General features: G+C 37.6%; 1 protein-coding gene across 1 annotated transcript in view; it reads right to left on the bottom strand.

Annotated features, from left to right (window-relative positions):
• Positions 1–19,481, bottom strand: part of LOC106881210 (sodium/calcium exchanger Calx-like) — a 281,512-nt gene that overhangs the window by 55,809 nt on the left and 206,222 nt on the right. The window lies entirely within an intron of this gene.

The following is a 19,481-nucleotide window of genomic DNA, read 5'->3' as shown; positions in this document are numbered from 1 at the left end:
ACATTGAGACTATGTTTACTGTAAAGAAATTTCCAGTCGACTTCCCATTGTTATTATAATGATCATACACTTTTCCATAAAAAAGCCTCTATTTGTTTTTGTCAGCAGAATAGCGAAGACAGCAGCAAAATATTGGTAAATGGTCGAACAATATAAACGTGCATTACATGACTCCCTGATGAAGGAATTCGCTTCACAATTTCTCTATTATAAGCTGAAAGTAAAGTATGATCTTTGGAGTAAAGTATGATCTTTGGAGACTTCTTTACTGAGAGTTTTGGAAGAATATATTAAAATTTCAATGTCACAATTATGTCAATAAGGTCTGTTGTCCGAAATAATCTATGGCCGATATATGTTTTTATCTTTTACATGTTTCAGTCATCTGACTGTGGCCATACAGGAGCACCGCCTTGAATGATTTAGACTAAGAAATAGACCCCTGTACTTGCTTTTTTTTACGTCTAATATTCAATCAGTTACTTTGTCGAACAGCTAGGTTATATGGACGTAAACAAACAGCACCTTTAAGTTCGTTTATGTGAAGCGATTTTGAGTGCGCTCATAAAAATCTCCCATTATATTTATTTCAGCTATCGTTTATTATTCCCACGTACGCAGCAAGGATTTATGAATTTCCATCCAAAAGTTCTAGTTATGTATGTATGTATGTATGTATGTATGTATGACTAGGAGAACAATGCCTGTCATCGCCACAGATGGAGGAAGCAGGTTAAGAAGGGGATCGACAGTTTTGAGAGAGCACGTATCCAGCATGAAGAACTTAAGCGAGAATAAGTCCTGGGGTCGATTTGTTCGACTAAAGGCGGTGCTCCAGCATAGCCGCAGTCAAATGACTGGCAGAATCGTTAGCACACTGGACTAAATTCTTAGCAGTATTTCTCTCGTCGCTACATTCTGGGTTCAAATTCCGCCGAGGTTGACTTTGCCTTTCATCCTTTCGGGGTCGATAAATTAAGTACCAATCAAGTACTGGGTGTCGATGTGACCGACTTTCCCCTCTCCCACAAAAAAATTCAGGCCTTGTGCCGATAGTAGAAAGGATTATTTAGAAAGAAGAGGGAAGCGATGTTTGCCCTCGATCGTCCCAACGGAATCAACTGTACTTTTCGCATTTCCAAGACCGATAAAATAAGTACTAAATAGCTGCTAAGTTTCATTTACACTAATATACTCTCCGAACTATAAAAAACGTAACTTTGAATCAATATCAGAATCGCTATTTACAAATTGATAAACAGAGCTAAGACTTGGCTTCGTGGTAAGTGTATTTGGCCCACGATCGTTAGGTCGTGAGTTCAATTCCTGGCATAAAGTATTTTGCGTAAGATACTTTATTTCATGCTGCTCCAATCCACTCAGTTGGCCAAAATGAGTTTTAGCTGTAATTAAAAAAGGGTCAGCCTTGTCACATTCAGTGTCACGCTGAACCTCCCTGAGAACTACGTTAAAGGCACACATGTTTGTGGAGTACTCAGCCACTTGCACGTTAATTTCACGAACAGGCCGTTCCATTGATCGGATTAACTGGAACCCTCGTCGTCGTAACCAACGGGGTGCCAGTCATAAGCTTTAAAAATGCATCCTGACACTGCCTAGGAGCATAGCGTAGTGGATAAAGGCGCTAACTTATACATACATGCACAGATATATAAGCATATAAAATAGTTTCAAATCTATAATACATGCACATACAAACATATTTACGCACATACATTACACACACACGCACACAAACACATAAGCACGAACAGAAATACCCACCCACCAACACACACACACATATATATATATATTGTTCCTGTAGATGTATGTCAGAGTCTATATTTATAAAAGTATACATTATTTACGCGTATGTCGTTATACATATAAACGGCAAGTCTGAACATGTAAGTCGATCTTGTAATTCCCGCCTAAGAAATGCTTAGGTACATAGCAAACTACATAATTGCCGATGTTTTTTTATGTGTGCTTTCATTATGTCCCAATAGCAAACGGTAAAACTCTCTGACGTAAATGCAACGGACAATCGTTATTTGTTTTCACATGCAAAGAAACGAAAACATAACAAAACTCTTGTCTCACTGAACCTGTTATATCATCCGTAAAAGGTGATTGTTTATTACTTAATGACCAATGCACTAGAAACATTCTAAGGAGTAGTTTATCTTATGAAACCCTCAACTATTTCGAGTTTAAAGTGAATTTCGACGAGCCAACGAGGGGAGCTGCTGTTCCTAATTCTTATGGATCTAGAGTTGCCGGACCTGTTGGTTGCAGTAAATCGAACTCTGACGTGTTAACAAAAGGAAAGGACATATATATACGTAAGGAGAGACGTAAACAAACTAGTTGTCAAGTAGTGGTGGTGGTGGTGGTGGTGGGGACAAACATACGCGCGTGCGCATGCGCGACGGGCTTCTTTCAGTTTCTGCCTGCCAAATCCACTCACAAGGCTTTAGTCGGCCTGAGGCTACAATAGAAAGCATACTTAAAGTGCCTCGCAGTTGGACAGAACCCAGAACTATGTGGTTTGGAAGCGAACTTATTATTACAAAATCACCCCTACGCCTATTATTCACTGTTATCTATATTGGAGGTGACACATCTGGTCAAGGCATGTGGCTGGCGGCCGGCATCTGTCGTTGACAAGGCGCGACAAGGCCGAACTGCATCTGACATTCTCGCTAGCCGCTACAGGGTCGAATTTTCGTCTTTCTTTGAAATATATTGCGGTTTTAGCACAGCATATCCATGAGAGTTTTTACCTCCGACGATAACCGCAGCAACCTGCCAGTCAACGGTGTGTATACATTAAGTATGGTGCTTAGATGGCTATTTTAATTTGATACTGCTTCAATGGCATATACCTGAATATTTTCTTTTATATGTTCCATTACTATGTATACAAGTGCAGATGTAGCTATGTGGTAAGAAGTTTGTTTCCCAACCGCATGGTCCCGGATTCGGTCACACTGCATCGTACCTTGGGCAAGTGTCTTCTACTATAGCCTAGGGCTGACCAAAACCTTGTAAGTGAATTTGGTAGACGGAAACTGAAAGAAGCCCGCCGTTTATACACACACACGCACGCACACACACACACGCACACACACACGTGTGTGTGTGCGTGTGTGTGTGCGTGTGTGTGTGTGTGTGTCTGTTTTTTGTCGCTCACCATCACTTGGCAACTAGTGTTGATGTGTTTATGGCCCCGTAACTAGCGGTTCGGTGAAAGAGAGTGATAGAATAAGTACTGGGGTCAATTCATTCAACTAAAGATCCTTCAAGGCGGTGCTCCAGCATGGCCGTAGTTTAATGACTGAAGCAGATAACTGATAAAAATATACACCGCTTTTGTATTTGGTTTGCAAGATTCTTGATGTGAATACGTGTGTTGAAACAGGTTTTGTTATATCTCAGGAGGATCATCATGCAAATAATCGACACATTCACTGGTGCATGTGTTTATTGTCAGTATAATGATTCTCCAAGATACAATAAAGTTGAAATAAATATTTTCATTTAAAAATCCGTTCGTCATATTTCTAGCGATCACCTCTTCCGCATTACAAAATCGAAAACATTCTCGCTTCCCAATCATGTGGCCTTGAGTTCAGTCCCACTGTGTGGCACCTTGGGTAAATGTGTTCTACTCTATCCTCGGGCTGATGAAAACCTTGTGAGTGAATTTGAAAGTTGGAAACTGAAATATGCTCATCATATTTAATTATATATATATATATATATATATGAGGTTTAATTATATATATATATATATATATATATATATATATATATATATATATATATATATGAGGTTTTGTACCTGTGGAGGCGAGTAGTTGATATCTTTCTAGTATTGGCACAAGGTTTGAAATTTGTAGGGAGAGGATAAGTCGATTACATCAACCCCAGTGTTCAGCTGGTACTTATTTTATCAATCCCGAAAGGATAAAAGGCAAGGTCAACCTCGGCGGAATTTGAACTCGAATGTAAAGTCGAACGAAATGCCGCTAAGCATTTTTCTCGACGCGATAACCATTCTGCCAGCTCGCCACCTTCGAATAATTGATAGTATTGATACCAGAACATCACTAGTACTATATTTTATCGATTCCAGAAATATAAAAAAGCAAAGTTAACGTCAGCTGTATTTGAACTCAGGGCGTATAAGGCAGTGCATAAAATACGAAAACACTCTTCTTTCCCTCGTCCCTATAATTCTTTCAACTCTCCATGCTCTGCTAAATTCATCTATCCTCGATTATATCGGATATTTGGTTCCAAAATTTACAATTTTTAATGAATCTGTCATAAATAGATAATAGAACATGGGGAAAAATAGGCTTCGTTCCGAGACCCTAAATTAACCAGAACATTGTGGATGGTCGTTGGGGCACGCTTTTGCGGTCCAAGCAGAATCTGTGACTGATCGCCGAATCGTCGTATCAGGGATTAATTCGTGATAAATGCAACATGGTTCACATTTAGCATAACGTGTCCGTGTTATCCTAGATCAGTGATGAAGGAATGAGTGATAAACGAGGATAGTAGTAGTCTAGTATATATATATATATATATATATATATATATATATATATATATATATATATATATATATATATATATATATATATATGTATGTATATATATATTTATATTTATTTATTTATTTATTTATGTGTTTCAGCCAAGTGGCTGCGGTCATGCTGGTGCACCACCATGATTTTCACGTTCCTTGCATGGCTCTTCTCCCCCACCTGACATGGTCCAATCAAGAGTTTTGATGGCACATATGGTGTATAAGAGAATTTGACACAGCTGCCCTAAACTGCGTCTCATTACGAGCCATTGGTTCGTCTGGTATCGTGGAGAGGAAAGTGTCAAGTTTTGTCTTGAAGACCTCCGCATCCATGTCTTGCATGTCTCTCAAATGTTTTGGCAGGGCATCGAAGAGCTGAGGTCCTCTGAAACCGAGGCTGCTGCAGTATCTCGTTCTTATGTGAGATGCAGTGGACGGTACCTTTGGCACCATGCAGTGGCGACCCGTGCGGGCATTCCTGTAGTACTTGATGCCAAAGTTTGGCACCAGTCCTTCCAGTATTTTCCATATGTATATTATTACATATCTCTCCCGCCTGCGCTCCAGGGAGTAGAGACCTAGTGCCTTCAGTCGCTCCCTGTAGTTCATCTGTTGGACTGTGGCGATCTTTTTTGTATAGTGCTGCTGAATTGCCTCGAGTTCTGCTGTCCGCTTAACACTGTGTGGTGACCACAACTGAGAGCAATAGTCTAGGCGGCCCAGAACAAATGTCTTCCATAGAGTCAACATGACTTTTTGATCCCTTGTACGAAATGTCCTCAGTATCCACCCTGCCAGTTGTCTGCACTTTGCTGTCAACTTGACAATGTGCATGTGAAATGATGCATCACTACACATGTTGATGCCCAGATCTCTTACTGTTTGTGGTTCTGGGATTGCAGTACCTCCAGGCCCTGTGTATGCCAGTTGGGAGGTACTTGTGGTTTTGTAGCGCAGTACTTGAAATTTTTTTGCATTGAACTGCATATTATTTTGCTCTGCCCACTCATATATTGCATTTAGGTCATTTTGCAGGCTTACAATATCATCAGGATTCTTTATTGCCTGAGATATCTTTGTGTCATCAGCATAGCTAGTGACAGTGGCTCTCCGAGTGACTGTGGGCATGTCCAGAAGGGCCACTATGAACAGTAGTGGCCCCAGAACAGTTCCTTGTGGAACACCGCTCAATATTTGTGTTTCCCTAGATAGTTCTCCATTGGCTGCAACTGTCTGACTTCTACCATACCAGCCACTCTCCTAATTTACCAGCTATGCCAAGGTTTCGCAGCTTGTGACATATCAAGCCATGATCAACTTTGTCAAAGGCTTTTGCAAAGTCGAGATATATCACATCAATATTTGAATGGTCAAGTAGCTGCTTCAGGACCCAGTCATAATGCTGCAAGAGCTGCGTGAGGCAGCTTCTACCTGGACGGAAACCATGCTGGGTCTCATTCAGCAAGTCATTTTCTTCTAGGAACGCAATCAATCTCCTTCTGACAATTCGTTCCATGACTTTGCTAATATGTGAAGTCAGAGAGATGGGCCTGTAGTTCCCAGCCTCTGCTCTGCTTCCACCTTTATGGATAGGACATATGGTGCCATCCTTCAGCTTTTTGGGAAGTTTACCATTTGCAAGGAAACTCTGGAAGAGTATCCGGAGTGGTCCTGCTAATTCTTGTATACACGACTTTAAGAGGACAGCTGGGAAACCATCGGGGCCAGTTACCGAATTTGAGCTCATTTCATTTATGGCAGCTATCACATCTTCCTCTTCAATGTCGATGTAGGTAATGGATGCAGTCTTTTTCTGCTGAGTGCTATTGTCAAAGAAATCAGCTGGGTTCTTTATCTGCATGTGACTCAGAGGAGAGGTGAAGACACTCTTGAATTGTGTACTGAGCACTTCACTTATCCATGTGGGATCTGCAGTCAGTGAGCCATTAGGCAGGAATAGGGGTCCAATCTTATACTGCACCGTAGGTTAAAGTCGCCTAGGAAAAGTATATTGATGTGTTGGTCCAGATTTGTCAGGACCTCTTCTATGCGTCTGAGGCTGTCCTCAAATTTACCTTCCTGCTTTGCGGTATTTGGTGGACGGTGTATTTTATGTATTTTGTTTTTTTAAAGTTTCAGCTTAGAGCTGCGGCCATGCTGATGCACCATTTATATATACATATGTATATATATATTATATATATATGTATACATATGTATATATATATATGTATATATATATATATATATATATATATATATATATATATATATATATATATATATATATATATATATGTATATATATATATATATGTATATATATATATGTATATATATATATGTATATATATATATATGTATATATATATATATGTATATATATATATATGTATGTATATATATATGTATGTATATATATGTATGTATATATATATGTATATATATATATATATATATATATATATGTATATATATATATATATATATATATATATATATATATATATATATATATATATTTATATATATATATATATATGTATGTATATATATATATATGTATATATATATATGTATATATATATATATGTATATATATATATATGTATATATATATATTTATATATATATATATGTATATATATATATATGTATATATATATATTTATATATATATATATATATACACACATACATATATATATATATATTTATATATATATATATATATATATATATATATATATATATATATATATATATGTATAATTATATATACATATATATACATATATATGTATATATATATTTATATATATGTGTTTATATATATGTATATACCTACATAAGTAAACAGAAAACGTGCTGAATACGCATGACGTTTTTAACTTTTTCATCCGGAATCTCATTGATTAGTCAAAACTTGTAGTCATGGAGCTGAACTGTTCCGGAGGACAAGCTGTGATCTAAACACGTAAATTATCAAAGGAAGGAAAACAACGAATTTGTAATTAGAACGTTTCGTCATTTCATACTGGAGAATATTGAAATTATTAATTAATAAGAAATTCGTACATACATACATACATACATACATACATACATACATACATATTTACGTATATGTTTCAACAATAGAGAGAGACCAAGTTACGCACGCTCGCCTGCAGTCATCCATTGATTCAAACGTAAGAACGTGAAAAGATAACACGAAGTTAATAGGTAAGTTGCTAGGTAGGTAGACAGATAGACTGAGAAGGCAGGTGGTAAGGTAGTTAAGTAGATAGTTTGACGGTAAATAAAAAAAAGACACAAAACAAGCAGTACATAATAGGACTGACATATATTTAGAAATAAACAGATAAAAAGATAATACATAATATGCTAAATAAACATGATATACTAATTAACCGCGTTGCTCTTTGCAGCTCATAGCACCAATAACGTTTTTTGTGCAAAAACAACGGCAATAGTTGTTAGCAATTTATTCTATGTCTATTATATCACTGCTTGTTGTCTAATATTATATTGTGTATTATGGCTAACTATGACGAGAGAAGGGGAATTTTTGCCGCCTAAGTAAACTTTGCCATTCATCGTTCTACGATCGATGAAATAATAATTCCAGTGAAGTACTGGGTTTGTTATCATTGATTCTACTCTACCTGGATATTCGTGACATCATGCTGAAGTAAGAAATCATTTTAGGTAACTATGGCCTGAGATCTATAGAAGATACTTAACTGGAGATAGAGCGTGAAATTCGTGTTCGATTATTGTTCGAATCTGGTTCAGTTTTACTTTTGCTTCTGATTTGTTTTACTTTTATTCCTCTTATTTCAGTTATTGGACTGGTGCCATGCTGGGGCACCGTCTTAAAGGGTTTAGTCGAACAAATCGATTCCAGTACTTACTTTTATTTAAGGTTTGGTCCTTATTCTATCGGTCGCTTGTGCCGAATTGCTAAATTAAAGGGAGGTAAATAAACCCACACCAGTTGTTAAGCGGTAGTCGAGGACAAATACACAGACAAATACAAAAAGCACACACACATGTAGTCGCAGGTGTGGCAGTCTGCACGAAACTATCGCCTCTTGAATCACTTTGTAATTTCTACTGATTGTGTGCGTGTATATATATATATATATATATAAAATTTGGCACTCCGTCGCTTACGACGTCGAGGGCTCCAGTTAATCCGATCAACGGAACAGCCTGCTCGTGAAATTAACGTGCAAGTGGCTGAGTACTCCACAGACACGTGTACCCTTAACGTATTTCTCGGGGAGATTCAGCGTGACACAGTGTGACAAGGCTGACCCTTTGAATTACAGGCACAACAGAAACAGGAAGAAAGAGTGAGAGATAGTTGTGGTGAAAGAGTACAGCAGGGTTCACCACCATCCCCTGCCGGAGCCTCGTGGGGCTTAAGGTGTTTTCGCTCAATAAACACTCACAGCGCCCGGCCTGGGAATCGAAACCACGATCCTATATCCGCGAGTCCGCTGCCTTAACCACTGGGCCATTGCATCTCCACTATATATATATATATATATATATATATATATATATATATATATATATATATATATATATATATATATATATATATATATATATATATATATATATATATATGCACACAGAGAACACACACACACACACACACACACACACACACATACATATATATATACATGCATATTTTTATGTACGTATGTATGTATAAATATATTTGAATGAAAAAGTTTAAATTTACTAATTGCATAAAAAAATCTTAACGAAAATAAAGTGATGCAATTCTTTTGGAAAGGCTTCTTCCCGTAAAATTTAAATCATTCTGTCTTTTAAATATATACACACTTAACCATCCGTCCCCCCACACACTCACATATATATAATTATTTCTAATTTAGAAAGGTCTTTCTTCAAATATTGTATATCATGATATAATGTACAAATATTGTGTCTGTGTGTGTGCGCGCACATTTATGTAAGTATGGGCTGATTTCGAATTTTGGTATAGGGCCAACAATTCTGGGGGAGCGGGTAAATCGATTACATTGACCCCCGTCGCTCAACTGAAACTTATTTTAACGACTCCGAAAGGATGAAAAGCGAAGTCGATCTCGACGGAATTTGAACTCAGAACGCAAAGACGGACGAATTGCCGCTAAGCATTTCGCCTGACGTGCTAACGAATCTACCAGCTCACCGCCTTTAAATCTGTTATACTTGGGATGATAATTCTTTGCTGATTAAACAAGTGCATTATTTATTTGATCTTCCCTTTAGTTTTATTATCATTATTGTTATCTATTATTATTATTATTATTATTATTATTATTATTATTATTATTATTATCATTATTATTATTATTATTTTCAGCCTATTTATCCGTCAAAGGTCTTTCGTCACACATTCTGTGACCTCTTCAGCGACTCTCTTTCATATGTGTCACCTCTTGCTCTGTCTCATGTGTCTCCTCTTGCCTCGGGGCAGGCAGAACAAGAGGAGACAAGCAGGGCAGAGAGTCGCTGGAGTACTTTCAAAGATAAATAAGCTAAAAAAAATAATAACACTAATAAAACTAAAAGATCAGATAAATAGTACGAATAGCAAAAAATAGTAAAATTAGCAAAAGATGACCATCTCCAAGTATAGCATAGAAATCCTCTACTCTCGATGTTGTAGATAATGCAGAAAAAAAGAAACCCGGCGCCCATTGAATTCTTTGATTCCAGACCATATTTTCGCAAATTCTGACTATAATGAAGGGTTATTTATTGAAAAAAATTATTATGCTATCAAAAATATGTCTTCAAATTTTTGGAAAAAAGGTCGTTAATTTTAGAGACGGGGATTACATCACCTTCTGTGATCAAACTAGTAATTCTTTTATCTACCTGGAAAGAAAATTTGACCTTGACAGAATTTGAACTCCGAACATAAGAAATGCTCCTAAGCTCGTCGTCCGAGGCGCTATCAATTCCACCAGCTCGCCGCTTTTACGGAATTAAAAAAATATTATAAGAAATATACTGGAATCAGAAAATGGAAAGTCTTTTACTCAGCAAAATGGCAAGAATAACTTGAATCTCTTTGACTCTTTTGACATCGATTGTTTGTAAATAGAAAGTACTGACAGCTGTCATTTTAACTCATCATGAAAATGGAATTTTTTAAAAATCACTTTATTCCTATCAAATCAAATAATTGTTCAATTTCATGCTACATTCCACCATTTTTTAAACTGAAAATTGGAAAAAAAAAAAAAAAAAAAAATTATAATTCAGCGAAATTTACGTCATTTGGATATGCATTTAACCGATTAGTTTTACACAGATATGCATTTAACCGATCAATTTTACACAGATATGATGCAAAACGGTTCGGAGATTGGAAGTGTTATGCAATTAAATGATTTATGGAATTAAACGCAGTCAAATGTGGTATGAGTTACGTTAATTATCGATATCAATATGAAGAATAGCAATCGATAGGCGCAGGCATGGCTGTGGTAAGAAGCTTGCTTTCCAGCCACATGGTTCCGGGTTCAGTCCCGCAGCGTGACACTTTGAGCAAGTGTCTTCTACTATGGCTTGGGGCCGACCAAAGCCTTCTGAGTGGATTTGACAGACAAACTGAAAGAAGCCCGTCGTGTACATATGTGACTGAGTTCATGTGTGTCATGTGTATCTTTGTTCGTGTATCTTTGTTCGTGTCATGTGTATCTTTGTTCGTGTATCTTTGTTCGTGTTCCTGTGTTAGCGCGCGCGTATGTGTGCGTGTGTATGTGTGTGTGCATGCGTGCGTGTTTGTGTGTGTGTGCGTGTGTGTGTGTGTGTGTCTTTGAGTTTGTGTTTATCAACCACCACCGCTTGAGAAACGATGTTGGTGTGTTTACGTCCCCGTAACTTAGAAGATCGGCGAAAGACATCAACAGAATAATTACCAAAAAAAAAAACCCCCAAAAGAACAAGTAGTGGGATCGGTTCATTCGACTAAAGGTAGTACTCCAGCATGACCGCAGTCTAATGACTGAAACAAGTAAAAGATCAGATGCATTGATTAGTATCATATTTTGTTTTAACACGAGTCCTCTCCCGCACCAATGAACCCCAAGCCTATTTTGCTGGTTGCAAATTAATGTGAAGAAGCAGAGGTTCACCGTTTGTCTGAGTCATTTCTGTTATATATCTACAACACAAACTCCACAAGAATACCAAGTCAGCCTTTGAATTACATGTATTCAACAGAATAGCAAAATGTTTATCTTGGCAGTTATATACGAGCAATACAACCAAGTTTAGGTTTCATTCGTAATTAATTGCAGTTAGACAGAATGAAACCATAAAATGTCAGCTTTTGTCATTACAGCTACGAATTCACACAGTGGTCAATCAAACCTATATGACAGTTTGGACAACGCATTTATCATTGAAGGCGGCAAACTGGCAGAAACGTTAGCACACCGGGCGAAATGCTTAGCGGTATTTCGTCTGTCTTTACGTTCTGAGTTCAAATTCCGCCGAGGTCGACTTTGCCTTTCATCCTTTCGGGGTTGATAAATTAAGTACCAGTTGCGTAGTAGGGCCGATCTAATCGACTGGCCCCCTCCCCCCAAATTTCAGCCCTTGTGCCTAGAGTAGAAAAATATTACTACGGCGGCGAGCTGGCAGAAACATTAGCACGGGCAAAATGCTTAGCGCTATTTCGTGTCTTTACCTTCCCAGTTCAAATTCCGCCGCGGTCGACTTTACCTTTCATCCTTTCGGGGTCGATAAATTAAATACCAGTTATATCTATCTACCATGTAATATCTATTTAGATTCGAATATGCCGGCCATTCATCTGAGTGCATGACAGAGCCTGCTTGCATTTCTCTTAGGATAAATGGGTCTAGAGTAGCTGTCTCTTTTTGGAACATAAAAATATCGACAGTCTAAGCCATTTTTAAGTCCGAAGAACCTTGAACCATTTATTCTTCGTCCATGATTTCTATTGTTCACATCTGCCTCATTGTCAGTTGATTCGGGTCTTTGATCACCAGTAAGAAGACGAGCTCGATTATATTTTCTTTTTCCAGCAAAACGTGCCTCATCAATCTGTACAGGATTTTCGACAGTTCCTGCTATTTGTCCTCTGTTATCGACAGACACAATTAAGGAGCAGACCTCCCTGCACATATTGAACCAGTCGTATATAGTCCTCCTGCTCCTTCCAGTCATTTCTTCAGTTAAATTAAATGAGTGATCTTTTACAAAAAGCAACCGGAAGCCGAGTAGATAGATGAATTTTAAATGTAGATCAAAAACTCGGTGTAAATCACAAACTATACCATTTGAACTAATGTAGATCACAAGCTATACCAGGAACAAGTATGTAGATCACATATTATACCGGTACCATCTCGTCTTTGAAGGGTCATTGTTAATGTGTTCTTTGCTTCTTTCTTTTTTATAAGATATTAGGGTGTGATTTTAGGAGATACAACAGCTATTTCTAGCTGCGTGACCGGTTACATGTTTCACCGTTGGCTTGCTATGACCGTATGTTTATCTAAAGGTATTCCATGACGGCAAGTTTTCTTTTTAATAAACCAATCTAATGTATGTATGTATGGATATATATATATATATATATATATATATATATATATATATATATATATATATATAGATATATATACATATACATACACATACATATATATATATATATATATATATATATATATATATATATATATATATATATATGTATGTATGTATGTATGTATGTATGGATATATATATTACAAAGCAGCCAATTATTTTACATTCGTTATTACCAGTAGTATCTGTGAGACTGAAAATCGATTCAAGATAGCGGAACTCTTTACTTCCGGTGAAGTGGTCTAACAATGTTATGACCTTTAAACTCATTACTTGTTCAGATGTTTTTCTTTTTTTTCCAAACAAATCACGAACACAGGTGACTGGATGTAAACTAGTTGCCACGGCAACTGTCTAATGGTGACTGTACTTTAAAGCATCATGCCGTCTGTTTAGTAATATATTGCTCAGCGGGGAATAGTTCATTCACTATCCCTTATGACATCAACTATCACTGATACCGTTATTCCACTATCGTTATTCAAGTCATCGCCGTCACCATCATCATCACCACATCCACCACCATCATCACAACCACCATTATTACCATAGCTACCATCATCATAATAAAAACAGAGTCATCTAGTAACAACAATAACCACAACAACGGCGATCATATGTCTTTTTCTTTTTTTTCTTTTAATATATCGCCCGGTTCTCAGTGGGAAGCCCCTGTGGTTTATATTAACCATGTACCAACTCTTTCTGAATGGATTAACAATGTTTGTTTATGCAGTCATCAGGTGGTTTGGTGGTGCACTGAATGACGAGCGATAAGTGTTCTCACTTGATTGAAACTTATCTCTTAGTTGGAGAAAGGAAACAAAAACCTAACGGTAAATGTCAGCGACTGTTGAGGAAAAAAAATAGTTAAAAACAAACATTATATAGGGCAAGCGTGGCTGCGTGGTTAGGAAGCTCATCTTGTAATCTCGAGGTTTCAGGTTCAGTTCTACTGGTAGTTCCTTAGGTAAGTCTCTTCTACTATAACCCCCATGTCGACCAACACCTCGTGATTGAATTTGGTAGAAGGGAAACTGTTTCGAATCTCGTCGTATAAACATATGTGTGTGTGTGTGTGTGTGTGTGCGTGCGTGTCTTTGTATTCGTGTTTGACCCCCACCACCGCTTGACGACCTTTGCTGGTGTGTTTTACGTCACCTTAACTTAGCGATTCGGCTTAAAAGATCGATAGAATAAGTACCAGACTTAAAAATGTAATAGGTACTGGAGTCGATTTAAAAAAAAACTAAGTGTTCAAGGCGGTGCTCCAGCATGGCCGCAGCGCAATGCGTGAAACAAGTAGAACATAAGCGGTAAACGATCTTCATAGAAAAATATTTTCATTCCTGGGGGGAATTCTGACGTTTTCCACAAATTCATTGAAGTAGCAACAATTAGAGTTGTCTTTTGAATAATTCATAATTATTCAAATCGGAAATCTGAATCGTAATCAATCGAATTAAGCGGTGATGAATTATTGGTTTACAGGGTCTCATATTTTTCTCTCACTGCGCTGTTGTTATAATAATTAATAACACATTTAACTCTCGCTGGCTCAGTCTATCATGCTGTATGTACGTGACATAAATCACTGAGTTAGACAGCGCGGCATTGTACCATTAACGAGTTACTTCAATTTGTTATATAAGAAATTCAAATTACGATGAACGTAAACAAACAAACGAAGTTTGCTTTTAGAAGCGTTGAAATGTCTTAGAAAGTGATTTTAAATTCTCAAACGCAGGATAATGCTAATATTATAGCCTGAACAGGATAAGCTACCCCTATTTTGCAGGCCAGCTATGAGACACCTCCGTGAATACGCGTTATATAAAGTTCGACTTTCTAGAATTTCTACAATACGTAAAATAGTCATAGCCAAGCTGACGTTTCCAAAATATGTTATTTAACCCGTTAAATGTAAACCAGTCACATCCAGCATTCTACATGTTTTATGTTCAAATCGACAAGATCCTGCCTCTCACATCTACTCTACAATGTCATATTAAAAATAAACGGTCACATCATTAAAATCTCGATACTACTAATAAATGCTTTAATTAATTGAAAACAGTGTGAATAAATAAGCTTTACATTTGACCGTAATTTGAATGCGAAAAGGCGAAATCTCTATACAGTCGCTCGACTCGCAGTAAATAGCAGACAAGCCCCACCCAACCCACAGCCGACTGTCTTTAAAAATCACACATTGGATAATGTTGTCCGAGGTACACTATACCTGAAAAATGTTGGGATGGCTTTGATGTTTGGTTATTGAATACTGACCAAGGGCTACACAGCAATAATCTAAAAAGGAAGTCGTCAGTTACAAAACGCCATCGTTAGTTCTATTTAAATCTGATTAACCTGAAATTCCGGACATTTTGCGCGCACACACGAACTGACGCCTACTTCACACATAAACACACACACACACGCACACACACACACACACACACACACACACACACACACACACACACACACACACACACACACACAAACGATCCGGTCATAAAAAAACAGGACCAATGGATAAACATTACGAAGAAATAATCTTCTTACCACCCACACTTAAGAACGCACACACACACACATACACTTATACAAGCACACATTAACACATGTACGCACACACACACACATACACTTATACAAGCACACATTAACACATGTACGCACACACACACACATACACTTATACAAGCACACATTAACACATGTACGCACACACACACATACACTTATACAAGCACACATTAACACATGTACGCACACACACACACATACACTTATACAAGCACACATTAACACATGTACGCACACACACACACATACACTTATACAAGCACACATTAACACATGTACGCACACACACACACATACACTTATACAAGCACACATTAACACATGTACGCACACACACACATACACTTATACAAGCACACATTAACACATGTACGCACACACACACACATACACTTATACAAGCACACATTAACACATGTACGCACACACACACACACACACACATACACTTATACAAGCACACATTAACCCACGCACGCACACACACACACACACACACACACACACACACGCACACACGTACGTTCTCTCCATTGCTCGTACTCACAGAACCAGCTACACCACACAAACACGCATTTACACACACGCATACACACACACTCACACACGCACACACGCACACACACACGCACACACACACACACACACACACACACACACACCATAACGCGCAAACACATGATTGCACACTCACACACTTTCTTTCTTCCTTCCTTCCCAACCCTTCTCACATACATTTCCACTCTCATCCGTGACACTACATAAATATTGGTTTCAAACTTTGGCACAATGCCAGCAATCTTTTTACAAGGAGTAAAGTCGATTACATTGATTGCAGTACTTAACTGCTACTTATTTTATCGATCTCGACAAGATGAAGGCAAAGTCAACCTCGGCGGCATTTTGAACAGACGAAATGCCGTTAAGCTTACGGTCCGGTGCGGTAACGATTCTGCCAGCTCACCGCTTTAGGTGCAAGCATAAATTGAACCCAAAACAAAGAGTGACAGACTTGAAGCTGAACCGTGGTAGAGTGTGAATGTCATTGAAGAGGTCACGGATGGCGATGAAAGGACCTGGGACAAAAATAACTGATTGATTAATTAACCGAATGATTAACCAAACCACCGATTAGTTAGTTCTATTAAATGTGAAATTGCGCCGCATTCGTCTTTCAGTCTTCCGTAGTCAATAAAATACGAAGGGCTGCTGAAAACTTCTTGGCTTCAGGGCTATCGCGAAAGGTCTGGTTAGAGGCCCAACCTCCCGAGTTCTTTTACTGAATTTAGAGAAACTGAAAGATCTCTGCAATAAGTGTGTGAATCTGAGAAGGGAATATGTTGAATAAAATCATAATTAACTGATCCTCTAGCATTTTCTTTTACTCAAGGGCTTGAACTTTTCAGCACCCCTCGTAAGTGGCATTCAAGCACTGGGGTGGATTCAATCCGGTATACTTCCCTACTAAATTAGAAATTAGGGTTATTGCACCCACGTTAGAAAACACTATTTTCTGTAATATTTAGGCGGCGAGTTGGCAGAAACGTTAGCACGCCGGGCGAAATACTTAGCGGTATTTCGTCTGTCTTTACGTACTGAGTTCAAATTCCGCCGCGGTCGACTTTGCCTTTCCTCCTTTCGGGGTCGATAAATTAAGTATCAGTTGAGTACTGGGATCGATGTAATCGACTATTCCCTCTCCCTCAAAAATTTCAAGCCTTGTGTCTATAGTGGAAAAGAATCTTTAGCACGCTGGACAAAGTGCTTAGTGGCATTTTTCCGGTTTTATCTATGGAATTCAAATACTGCCGAGGTCGACTTTGCTTTTCATCCTTTCGTGATTGATAAATTAAGTACCAGAGACATACTGGGGTCAATGTAATCGACTTGTCTCCTCCCCACAAATTCCAGGCCTTGTGCCTTCAGTAGAAAAGATTATTATTATTATTATTAAGTTCGTGTGTTGGCAGAAATGTTAGTACGCCGGGCTGAATGCTTAGCGGCATTTCTTCCGTCTTTACGTTCTTAGTTCAAATTCCGCCGAGGTCTTTTTGCATTTCTTTTAGGGGGTCGATAAAAGAAGTGCCAGCTGAGCACTGGGATCAATGAAATCGACCTATCCCCTCCCCGAAATTGCTGGCTTTGTGCTAAAATTTGAAACCGTTATTAAGGCGGTAAGTTAGGAGAACCGTTAGTCCGCCGGGCAAAATATTTGGCAGCATTTTGTCTGGCTAATTAGAAAGAACTATTTTCTTTAATGTTGAGCTTGAATAGAAGAAATAGGAGAGTGAAGGTCTTAATGCAATTAGAATATTTGGTTACTCCTGCCAGCTTCCAGAGTTCAAATCCCAGTGCGTTGGTTGTGTTCTCATAAAACAATAATAAAAAAGTCTTTATTGATTTACAGGAATTAGTTCAACTGACTCTACACCCTTATCCATAAAATTTCACTGTCTGCTAAATGTCAAATACTTCAAGAAATATTACCATAGGTGTTATCATTAGACAAGGCAATTCATAATTATTTGTTTTTCAATCAATAAATTAACAGGAAGGAAACAAGAAAAAGATAATCTAGAAATATATGAGATACTGAAGGGAAAAATTTGATATTTTTTCCTGTCATCTGCATCTAAAATGAATTGGCTAATTTTTTCTGTTGTGAGGCCAAAAATTAGCTTGAATATATGGTTAACTGCATCTGATACGCAATCACATTGACATCCATTGGGAATTATAATTTATCGCTCTTGTAACCGAGCAGAATTTCCACTTCATTCGGTTTAATATTGATTGCAAGTATAGGCACAAGGCCTCATATAAGGAAAAGTGGTAACTAAACAGACATCGGCACTGAAGTGGTTAAGCATTAGAAAGTCTTCGGATGTACAACTGTTTTCCAAATGGATTACGAAATATGACAAACATTTCCTCGGGTACATTGTTCGCTGATTTACTGGGTCAGAAAACAAGCTACAACCAAAACAGAGCAGTCTCCATCAGTTCGTTGATCCATCAATCTGAGACGTCACGTACAAAATTACAGGAGACCTAGATATGCGGCATAGAATATTCTAGTTTGAAATGAAAACTGTATATGTATGTATGTATGTATGTATGTATGTATGCATGTATGAAAGTACGTATGCATGCATGTATGTATGTACGCATGAAGGCATGTGAGTATGTAATGTATGTATGTATACACACACATATATGCATGAATGTATGTATATATGTATGTATTGTTAGATAAATTCCTTCGTTTTTTAAGATCTATTTTAATCCTTATATTTTATTCACCGTTTTAATAAATCAGTCAATAATATATTCTCCTTCGAGAATAAATAATATATTTATGAAACTTCAATAAATTTACCTCTTTCTTGGTCTTACTAATCACACTTCCTCTTTCCCTCCCTATCTCTCTCTCTCTCTCTCTACATACACACATACACACACATGCCCTCCACACAGCTTTTAGTTACGGATTTTCCAATTTCACTCCCAATATATTGATAAATACTTCCTCAACAAGCCGTGCAGTGGGATTGAACCGGAACCGCGTGTTTGCAAAGCGAACCTCTTGGAGACACACCTATATCTGACTGCACCTATACAT

This window comes from Octopus bimaculoides, chromosome 5, assembly GCF_046866305.1.
Source record: "Octopus bimaculoides isolate indiv1 chromosome 5, ASM4686630v1, whole genome shotgun sequence".
Lineage (NCBI taxonomy): Eukaryota > Metazoa > Mollusca > Cephalopoda > Octopoda > Octopodidae > Octopus > Octopus bimaculoides.
The sequence above is the reverse complement of the archived record's forward strand: the minus strand, read 5'-3'. Positions and strand labels throughout refer to the sequence as shown.